Source organism: Cinclus cinclus, chromosome 1 (genome assembly GCF_963662255.1).
Source record: "Cinclus cinclus chromosome 1, bCinCin1.1, whole genome shotgun sequence".
Taxonomy (NCBI): Eukaryota; Metazoa; Chordata; class Aves; order Passeriformes; family Cinclidae; genus Cinclus; species Cinclus cinclus.
In genome coordinates, this window is record NC_085046.1 from 128501668 (window position 1) to 128513176 (window position 11509).

The window sequence follows — 11509 nt, forward strand, 5'->3', positions numbered from 1 at the left end:
TGAGCTCTGCTGTTAATCAGTTCAGAGTGAAAATAATAAGTAACAGCAACCATGCATACACCGTGGTATGAGAAACATCAGGAAATCATGCCCACTCATTTCTCTCCCAAGCAGTCAAAAGCCCAGCCTGGCAGTGAGGTTTGCTTAACCATGAAGAAATGGTAGCAAGAGGCATGGCTCTCCTCCCAAAGCAAGGGCTTGGGAACTTTAAAGACATGGCTAACAAGGCTTTGAAAAGCTTCCACAAATAAAGCTTTCTCTCTATGGTTGAGAAAATGAGGGCTTAGGTTTCAAGATATGAACCATAGCCTCGCTGATATGAGGAAAAGTTTCAGCAGCCTCAGGAAGGTGATGATTTACAGAAATCAGGACGAGATCCAGGACAGGGGACGGGGAGCATTCCAATGGCAAACTAGTTTAACCAGTTTCTGATGAGCAGGATTTAGAGAAAATACATCCATTAAGTGCGTTAGGTTACTCCCAGCACAGCAAGAAAGTGGCCGTGTTATGAAAGCCAAGTTAGCCAAGGTAACTCAAGCGCTCATTTTCAGGGCACTGTGGGCTGCAGCACCCCGAGTACACGCGTGCTGCTGTGAGGAGTGAAAGGCACACTCCGGTGAGCCAGGCCAGCTTGGCCTGGGTGCGGTTTCACGGATGGCTTAACCCCATCCAACTGCAGGCTGCTGCCAAAGCCCGCGAGCTCACCTTTCCTTCCCTCTCCTGCTCTGCTGCTCATCCACCAGCTGCAGGAAAGCCAGCTCAATGAATCCCATCACCAACTGCAGTCAATATAGGGGAGGGGTATGTACTGTTTGGACCAAGGAGACTGGGAGGCTGCCCGTTTTTTTTGTAGCAGCTACTGTAAGATTGGGGTGATTTTTAAACCATGGGTCCTGTGTTACCCATCATCTCCACACCTGAACTTCCACGATGTAACCATGTATTAAACGACAGGCAAGTTTTCCCTCAAGTGCCCTGAATCTTCTCAATAAAAAGTACTGTCACAATGCAAAAACGACATCTTAGGGAAGACAACTTTGATCCAAGTTGCACTCTATAGCACTAAGGAACAATTAAGAAATAGAGGGAGGCAAACCAAAAAATCTGAACTGCAGAAAAAGGAGACTGGAGCTTTAAATGAATCACAGCCCAAACTCAATGCCAGTGCCCTGCTGTAGCCTCTGCAGTGACTCTGCTCAAGTGCCATCAGTCTGCTCCATGGAGCTGGCACCATCTCTTTCTTCTGAGCAGAGGAAGTAATCGAAAAGTTCCTTAATTAAATCAATTTGTAACATTTTGAGAACAGACGTTTACATAGCAGTTAAATGTCTAGGTGCCTATGGAAGATCTATATGTCACACACTCCTAAAATATCCCAGGAATATTTAAAGAAATATGAGTCAGATAGCATTATCTTTCACTTGCAAAGCTATTTCAGTCTAATCATAAACTTAATACTATGCTAACATGTAAAGGTATATCAGTGTGCCTCCAAGATGGAAAAATCTGTAGTAACTCTTCCCATGGCACTTTTGTGAGACTTCAAGAAGAATGCAAACAGTAAGAGTCAAGCTGGCTTGCCCTAAACCTACAGCAATCAATGACAGTTGAGACTACATTTCAGAGTAATTCAATTACAACCCAGAGCTTTGTACCTCTCTTTCCAAGACAAGCATTTGTAATTCATTTTGCATGTAGGAGCATAGAAAACAAACTCACCTAAAGACTGATATTTCAAGCAGGAATATTTTCTTTGGAAAACACATTGCTCTAAATCCAAAATTATTTTTTAAAATATTAAAAAAAATACAATTTGCATTTTTGTTTAAACTTCTGTTTCAAAGTCTCTTAATAATCTGAAATGCCAATCAAACCAGCCTCTAGATTCCTGGCCATGCAATAGTATGGGGATTTCCTTCAGTAGATTTTGTTTTACTAAGCTAATAACTTTGCCAGGCCTTCATGAGTCCATTGAACATCTTCCATGCCAGCTGTCTCCATTTAAGCACACGTATTCACACACAGACACAATGTCCATATAAACAGGCAGTGAAAGAACAATCACTGTTTATAAGAAAAAAAATCACAAATTAATCCTCCAGTCTTAACCACAATGAACTCTTATTCCTTGTAGAGGAGATAACACTTTTTTTGTTTTTGCTAAGGTGAAACATCATCCATTCCTGAAAGCTAAAGCTCTTAGAAAGACTGTGCAGTCTGCATAGTCTCTACAGCTTAATTTCTCAAGGATTACACACTGGACATGCCCTAACTGAGGCCAAGAATAGGTTTCTCTGTAGTCACAGCTTTCACTGCTCAGACCTAAGTTGAGTTTCTCCCACAGTTCCAGCAGGGGATGTTTCCATGGCCCTGTCCTTCACACCATCTTCCACTCTCCTGGCACCAAACAGGTAAGGACGGCAGAAGGGACAAGGATCAGCTACAAGGAAAAGGAATTTCAGAGATGAAGCCTGATAAGACTATTGCTGATAAGGAAGGCTGATGTTGAACCAGTGGAAAATTGGCAACTGGGTAAAAGACTGGAAGTCTGAGCTGGAAGCAGAGCGTGCAGGGAAAGGCTAGAAACCAGACAGGGAGTAAAAGAGTAAGAAGGCAAGAGGATATGTTAGGAGGATGGCTGGGAAGAACCACTCAGGGAGACTGGGACTGGGTTCCAGTGTAAGAGTCAAGGACCAGAGAGCTGGAATTTTATGAGTAGGAAGTGGTGCAAATAAAAACCAACAACTTACTGCCTCTTATCTCTGACCCTCAAAATGCAAGTTTCACTATGAAAATATACAGCTAGAAAACACTGAGGGAAATCACAGGACAACTCAGGAGGGGAAAATGAGAACAGGAGCTGATTAGGCAATAACAGGGAAAACAGAAGTGGAAAATGACAACAGAAGAAACCAACTAAAGACAACATTATATTGACACATTAAAAATGGCAAGCAGCTGAGCACACAAGAGCACTGACTGCACAAAGACATGAAGGGCACTCACATAAACACAACATACTGGTAAACAGGTCCCATTTCCCCCATCCTTCAACTTTTTCCCTAATTCAATTTTTAAGATTATCACGGTGGTCTTAACAATAGTCAGCTTAAAAATACTGTAAATATAACACTGTTGCATAAAATTTTACAAACTCTGGATTGGTAGCTGATCTACAGGTGAATAGGGAGGAAATGGAAGATTTAGGTGTAACATAAGAGCTGGAGGTAATTAAGCTACTCAACTGGATCCATTTCACATATCATTCCCTGCAAGACAAACCCAAATTAATTTTGAGTTTAGGACCAGCAGAAGACCCAGAATCAGCCAAGTATCTTCTGGTGGACAAGTCCACATAGGCAAAGCACAAACTAAAGCCTGAACCATTGTATCACATGCAAACCTCACTGGGCAAAACACTGCATGCCTTGATATTAATGGTGTACACTGAATTCAGTGTTGTCTTAATGCAGTAATTTGCTTTATTACTTTAAAGGGGAAAGAAGGTTTTCAGCCCTGTCTTACATAGATTAAAATATCAAATTATATGGAATGATCTGTTTAGAAATGTTAATTTGCTCCAAAACCCAAAAGATTAACAACCGTGTAGTACAAAACAACACTACCCACCTGCCCACCATCCCTATGACCCATCTTCACCAAGTGAATAGTTCTAAGGTTGTGAAGTCAAGCAAAGTTTGAAGATGTCAAAAATAAGGTGTTCCAGTGACCTGATCTGCCCCACTGTGCACATACATTTATGATAAAAGTCTTTAGAGAAAACATGCTGCGCTACACTGCCATGGGACCTCTTGATCATTCTGTCCAGAGAACTGAACTGCTGGAAAGGCAGGAAAAGTGGCAGGAAAAAAGGCCGCTGTTGCCTGGTGCCACCCCTGCACTGCTTTATTGTAAATTGCAAAAGGTGTGGGATGGACAAGGCTGCAAGGATAGACAGCCCAATCTTGTGGTTAGATAGGGTGAATAATGCCTTAAACTGGACTTTACTTGCACGTCTTCTGGAGTTTCTCTGGGATGTCAAGAAAGTAATTTAACCCCAACTTTCAGCAATAAACATTTGTCTGAGTGCCTGACTTGTGATTCAGTCTCGTTTGTATTAATAGTGAACACTCATGGGTGTAACTGGAAGTTGTGGTTGGGAAAGATTAACTGTACAGTATCCTAAAGCACTGAGACAATGAAGTCCTCCATGATTCAGTCTGCACCTTCCATAAAAGTAGGATTTTTTTGGTGTTATTCTCTTTGCCTCAACTCGCACTTTAACTCCTAGAAGGTGGAGATTATACCAACTTTTTGTCTCACAAAATTGTGAAATGTAATTACATCTCATAGGCACTCAGATACTATCACAATGAGCACCAGAGGAAAAAATATTGGCTAATTCAAAATAGTTTGAAAAATGTGCTGAGAACAAGGTGTAGCTCTATAACTGAACAAAGAGGTGGAAAGAAAATACTGAATAGTGACTCACTGAGTTGACACAGTTCATTCTGTGAACTGGCAAGGAAACCTACAGAAATAAATCCTTAATCATGTACTTAATGACTATACCAAATAGAATGTGAAAACTGGGTTCAGGTTGTGCTATTTATGAGTTTTTGAACACTTGAGTATGGAATCTTTATTTTCAAATAGGAACTTTCTATATACAATAATAGAGCTGATAGATGTATTTAATACAAACATGTAGGAATCATCCTTTCATCACCATTTAATGAAACATTTACCTCTTAAGGGTATCAGCTGCAGAGGAGGGAGGATGGAGAGCACATACTTTCAAAATTACAGCTCCATGACAGAAAACTATTCTTCCTAAACGTCTCAGCTGTCTAAAAATCCAACTGACTCCAGCTTTAACTGTAAAAATTTAATGAACTAAGCTGAAAGCTTCTGTCAGGTCCACAGAAATAGATGTGCAAGTCCTATTATCAGAGGAAAAAGCAGCATCATTGAGAATTCTGAAAGGCTGCAGGCATCATTTGGTGCAGTGAGCCAGATCAGCTCAGTAAAACATTGGAACCAGTCAAATGCCATCCAAATCGACTGTTTACTATACTTCTAAATGTTGCCATCCACACTGAAAGTTGTTTTGATTAATTTGTCAAGTAAAGGGTTTTTTACTTCAAAAAATAAATGCAGAAGTGATACCCAAAAGCAAAATTTATTCTTGGGTTCTGTAAATATTGAATGTTATTGCAATAAATTATAGTGTAAATGTGATATGAAAATATTCAAAATATTTAAATTACCAAAAAACCCACATTATTAAAAAATAGTTACTAGACTATTACACAATCACGGGCTAATTGTAGCCTGATCAAAAAGCAGTCATTTTTGGAAGCAGTTTGCAGATATAAGTGTTCATTCTTTTGTGTTTAAATGTAAATAGAAGATACTCAGCTAAACCCATATGTGGTACTTTGAAAATATGTGGTTTGGCATTCTCTTAATCATTTCTTATTAATTCTGTCATTTTTGTAGAAAAATAAAACTATTTCTGTACTGTACAAAACCTCTGTTCCTAAAATGCAAAGACTTAGATCTGTAACAAAAAGCAAGCAAGCAGAAAGGGATTTATTAAGATTACATATCCTTCATATTAACCTCTGTTTTTAGCACATATTGGAAGTAAAATCACATTTCATATCCTGTTTGTGTTTGTTAATGGCCATCTTTGACTTCCCTGCATTATAGTAAAGAGTCCTTAAAATACAAGTAATCAATGAAACTTATGCCAACTGTCACAAGCATGAAACAGAAGATATTTCTGTCCTAAATTATTTAAACAGGACTGTTTAAAATTTATGACGTTACCCTGGGAAGAGGCACACAAAGGATGAGTCATATTTTTTAGAATTTTCATGTGTTATACAGCAATGATTACTTGCAGAGTGGCTGACGAAATATTTGGAAAGGGAAAAAGTAATCTTTCCAAATCAAGTTACGTAACTTTGATTTACATAAATGTAATCCATTCAGTAGTCCAAGCAGAAAAGTTATATTTATGGCCCAAACACAAAAACCTAGAGCTTTAGTTGTAATTCTTACTAGGAAAGCAAAATAGAACAGGGAAAATGAAGGAGGGAAGATAAGAAATTAATCATGTGGAGGTATGAGGTATTTACTGTGCTGCCTTTGCTGGCTCTGGATGTAAGAAAACTGAATACAACTTCAATTGCATAGAAATTCCAATGCAAATTAATAAGATCATTCCATGCAGGAAGCCTTAAATTCGTGATGCCTTTAACAGAGCCTACTTTATGTCAACCCTGCCTATTTCTGGTCCGGAGTTGGCCACTTATATAAGGATACGCTAGAAGACATGGAGATGTGGCAGCTTTCCACCAGCAGACTGGCTCTACTTGCTATTCCCAAAGGACTGATTTGACCCTTGGTGTCACTGGAAAGACTCTGCAGCACGTGCAGCTCTTCTTATCAACTGCCCCTGTATGCATCTCGTTGGGTATGAGTGTGCCTATGGACATAAGTGCATGGGCACGCTCATGAGAGAAGGATAAGATTTAGAAAAAGATTAAACTTATCTCTATTGCCTCTGAAAACAAGCTTTAGAGATACCCACTAGATCTTCAGAGCTAAAAGTTTCTGAAACTCTCCAAGTATATTTAAGTTCTGCACTGCTGAAAAACATCTTCAGTGCCATCTCAGAAGTTCACTTAGGAATTGTGTATTTTTAAAACTCAAGTACAGCAAATTAGCACATACAGTTACATAACAAAAACTATTCTGAAAGGAATAGATTTTATCTAGCAGAATTAATTACAACAAACAGCAAAGGCTAAATTCCCTAAACAAACTTAGTCCAGCCCTTTTCTGCACACGCAGTATGCAGCACTCTAAATCACAGAGCTACAACCCATATTTTCCAGGCTATTGTTGGTCTTTTTGCAAAAGAGCTGGGCCATTACCTATCCAACTGGACAGTCAAACAGCTCTGAAATCCTTCCTGCCCCAAAAGAAGGGCACACGTGCTTGAGATCCATGTTGCCACCTGCCACCATCTGGATCAAAACAAAGTGGCTTCCTCACTGAGGCTGTCTGTCCCATTACTGGCAAAAAACTACATTTTCTTGCTTTCATTCAAGGTGTTCACAGCTGAGAACTCCCTGATCCACTCTCAAGAGTGCAATGTGCTCAGGCTGGACAGGCTTTCCTAAGAATTAGTTGTCATGAACTACATCCAAAGTGTAACAAACTTGTTCTGAAAATGATCACCTTCTGTGTTTGTTAATGATTTACAAATTAAGACAAACTTGGGTGAGGTTTTTAAGAAATGGCCAATGACCAGCTTGATGCCAAGTTTCAAGTACTTTTTCAAAAGCTCAGGGAAACTGGAACACTACAAAGGAAAGATGATAAAAATTCAATATATGCTAAACAGAGTATTCTCCCTGCAATTTGATTCACAGGAAGAAGATGAGTCATCAACAAACACATTTCTATAACACAGACATTATAGCCTGAGAGGAGGTAACACAGCATAAAGTAGCTTTGCCAAACTGATAGTTAATGCTAGTAAGGTCATCCTGTCATGAACAACCTACTGCCAGAGCCTCCTTACAATGCAAAACAACACGAACATTACTTGGGTGAAACCTGCAGAGCTTAAAAGTCAATTTTGTTTGGAGGTGGCTTGCAGTGCAGCCCAAAACAAATGCCATATTAGAATAGAGAACACAGCAATAGCAATAATAACATACTGGTTTAAATCCTGTATCTCTGTTACCTACCACACATAAACGTTTTGATTTCACAAAATGGTATTCTTAATGTTATCGACAAGTGGCCTATGTAAAATTTATCTGCAAACTGCTGCTGATTTATGATAAATTACTTTTCACATTACATATTCAGTTATTAATAACAAATACAACACAACAATACTGCAAGTTTTTATCTGAGGTAATGCAAGACACAAACAATATTGTAGCAAATAACCACAGGCACTCCAACATCCTTTCTCCCCATCCCCAAACTAGATAAACACTTTATCCAATTGCTTCTGTTAAATGATTGAAAGCTATAAATATAAAATTTAAAATCAGTCATTTATAAACTTGTTTACTTATTTCAAGCATGTAGAAAATTCCAAACTTTGAAAATTAATGCATTTTGAGAAAATATTAGTAATACAGGCAAGGCTCTCACAACAACATACAAAGCAAGCAAATGGCGACACACAGGATACTGAAATCAAAATGACTGAGCCTTAACCAAACTGGGTCCTGAAGTCAACCAAATATGGAGGGGCAATGTAAGCCAGTGGAATTATTTTTTCATGGTATTTATGTCAAATTATGCTAGTTATTGTGCCTAACTATAAATGAAAACCAAGAGCTAAAAGGGAATGGCCAGGAAACAATGACTTCTTTTAAAAAACATATATAATTGCATATGTCAAATACAAAAAAATAAAATAACCAGTAGCATTTTCCAAGTCTGCAGTTTTGTTAAAGAGCAAATAGAAATCATCAATTATGTGGAGTAACTGCTGATTAAGCATTCAATTTAAATTATATTATATTCTTCTTGTGTGAGTAATACAGAGTCAAACAAGATGTTAAACTGAAGATAAATTTGGATGCATCTACAATCATTCTGTGTAATCACTAGGATAAAACAGTGTGAAAATCCCATAGCATGGAACAAAGGCAGAGGCAGTGGGGAATGCCAGTGCCTACGGATGGCTGAGCTTTCCTTGGGTTCTCTGACCCTCATCCACCTCCCTACATACACGAATCAAAAGCAAGGTTTTGAACTATTTTACCACTGCACAACTGTAGGTTTTACAAGGCAGAATTCACATTTTCTTACTTAGCATTCAAAGGAACTTCAGGAAACTGCATCTTTAGTATGGAGAAAAACTTTACCCAAACTGGGATGCCATTTAAGAGCAAGAATCACTACACAGAGGCTGACACCAAGGCAAATACTTTTGGTTTTAGCAGAGATAAAGCACAAACAGAAGTCACAGAATGACTGAAATTTAGTCCTGTGTTACACAGACAGCTAACAGACATTATTTTGACCACTGTAAACAGCACCTTTTTTTACTCTAAGACACAGGCAGCAAGACCTCTCAAATGATTTAAGACCTGGATATCAAAAAACAGAATAATGGCCTTACTTGTTAGGAATACACACTGAGAAGCTATATATAATGCATTTTAATACTAAAAATGTTCTTTTTAGAGGCTTTTTATTTTCATAGCCAGAATGGAAAAGGAATCAACCTCCTAGGAAAACAACATTTTATCATCTTCTTGAGTAGCTGTTTTATTATTTTACTGAAGTTAAAATTGACATGGAAGCATCCTAAAGCACTTTAAAAAAGGACACAGGATATTTTAAAAGACAGCTTAACCAGGCAGCCTGGGTACCACAATTTCTTGTTTCTTCCTCCCACTTAGAAACAACTATCACTTAATTATAAGGAACTTAATGGCTTAAACTATCGGAAATCCAGTGAGCACAAGTTTGCCCAAAGAAAGACAATGTGTAAGCTTGAGTTTATGCATTTTCATTGTAGGGGGGAAAAAAATCCCGAGTCAGAAAATGTGCAGAAATATAAATGAAAGAAATAAATTTAAGCTAGTTAAGTGAAAAATGTTAGAAAATAGGGGTATGACAAGTACAATTAGCTACAACCAATCTCTCCCAGTCTTGGAGCATTCTCTCTTACCATTTCTACCTGATAAGAACTCTCATTTAAAGCAAGCATTCCACAAGAATCAAAAGCTTACAGGGGGAAGCAGGAACAAAAAAAGCAAGATAATTTAGGTAGCAGCAATGAAATTATAGACTGACTGTTACCAGTTACTTGGATGAAATTATACAACATGTTATCACAATTATCACAAAGTTACCACAGGTACAGTTTTTTATTCTAATCCTAAACATAAATCCACTAGATGTTTGGAATTAAGTTACTCCTACAGCCTGTTTATTGCACTTATCTTGGTAGAAGGACACGAACATATGGTAGAAATTTGTCCTTGCCTAAAATTACTCTGCTTGTACTCTGTACATTAGAAACATGCAGACAGGGAATGGCACTGCCAGATGTAGCAAACGGAGTAAGAGGATAAGAATGAGGGTGAAGTAGGGCAGGGCTTCCTACCATCCTTTCACACATGCTAGCACAGTATCATTTGCTGGAACAGTAAAAATTCATAGCACTTCATAGTCCAGAAGGACCAGACACAGCTGTGGTGCTTGTACCAAGCATTAGGAATACATGGAAAAAAAAGCCAGGAACAGGCACAGAGAAGTGAGAAGTCAGTTTCAGAAAGATAAACGGATACTGTAAAGCAGATGTGGAGTGAGAAAGAAATGCAAATCCACCAACACAGAGAGGTATAATATATAATCAGCACCACACTGCACTGAGAGAGCAATACAATGGCACTGAAGGAGGAAACACTTCTCTAGTGAAAGGAAATAACCATCTCTCTAGCAAAGAAAGGAGCGAGCTCCATGGGCACTCAACGGATATCTCTTCCTTTCTCCAGCTCCCCAAAAGTCAAAAGAAATAAAAAATGAGAAGCATGAGATCTCTGAACTAGACATGCTGCTTGAAGGTAAGAATAAATATCTTCCACTAACAAGTGACACGAAGTCAGAACAAAAAAGCATGGAAGAACACCAACTATAAGAGGACAGAGTATTTTATTTCTTTACTCATTTGCATCCTTCCCCTTCCAACATCAAGAACACAAGGGAGACTTTGCTTTACAGAGTCCTATTTTTGCAACTACTTTGCCTGCCAGTACAGAAAAGACTATAAACTTTCCCAGACTGAAAATTGCTGTAGTTCTAGTCCTCAAAATAAAAATACCATGCTAGTAGAAACCCTGGAAGTCACCTCTTCATCTAGCATCAGTGGCCAGTGTTAAGAGTACCTATAATTCAAAACCACTGCAAGACAATGAGCTGTATGTAAATTTTTTACAAACTACTAGAAACCTGCTCATTTGCAAGTTTACATATATATATTATATATAAGAACAGAATCTAGTAATTCCTTACCACTGAAAACCAGAATTCTGATTTTCAGCTGAAAGGATAAGATAATGCATTTCCAAATTACAAGACAAGGGCAGATAATTTAGTGCTGTTTCCCATTTCTGAGAAGCAGAACAAATAAAATCTATATTTATTTATTAAAGCCAGCATTTTGATTCTTGTAAACTCAGAGAAGCGAGTATCTCCTTGAAGCATTTCCAGCTACACAAAAACAGATCAATGTCCTTGAACTAAGAAACACAGCAGAAAGCCAAGGACTGTACTGGAACAAAGGCCACTTATCCAGGCACCATCATTTTCAGTGCACAGAGAAATTCTCAAAACACTTACAGTACTCTCTTCTCAAGAAAACAACTGAAAAGGTATTGAATAAGGAACTCCACACTGTCAACACCTGTTTTCACTGTTCTATATTTTTCCTCAGTTTGCAAATAAAAGACTTATT

At 38.3% G+C, this 11509-nt stretch overlaps 1 protein-coding gene across 1 annotated transcript in view; it reads right to left on the bottom strand.

The window, feature by feature from the left end:
* Nucleotides 1-11509, bottom strand: part of RAD54B (RAD54 homolog B) — a 62814-nt gene that overhangs the window by 26643 nt on the left and 24662 nt on the right. The window lies entirely within an intron of this gene.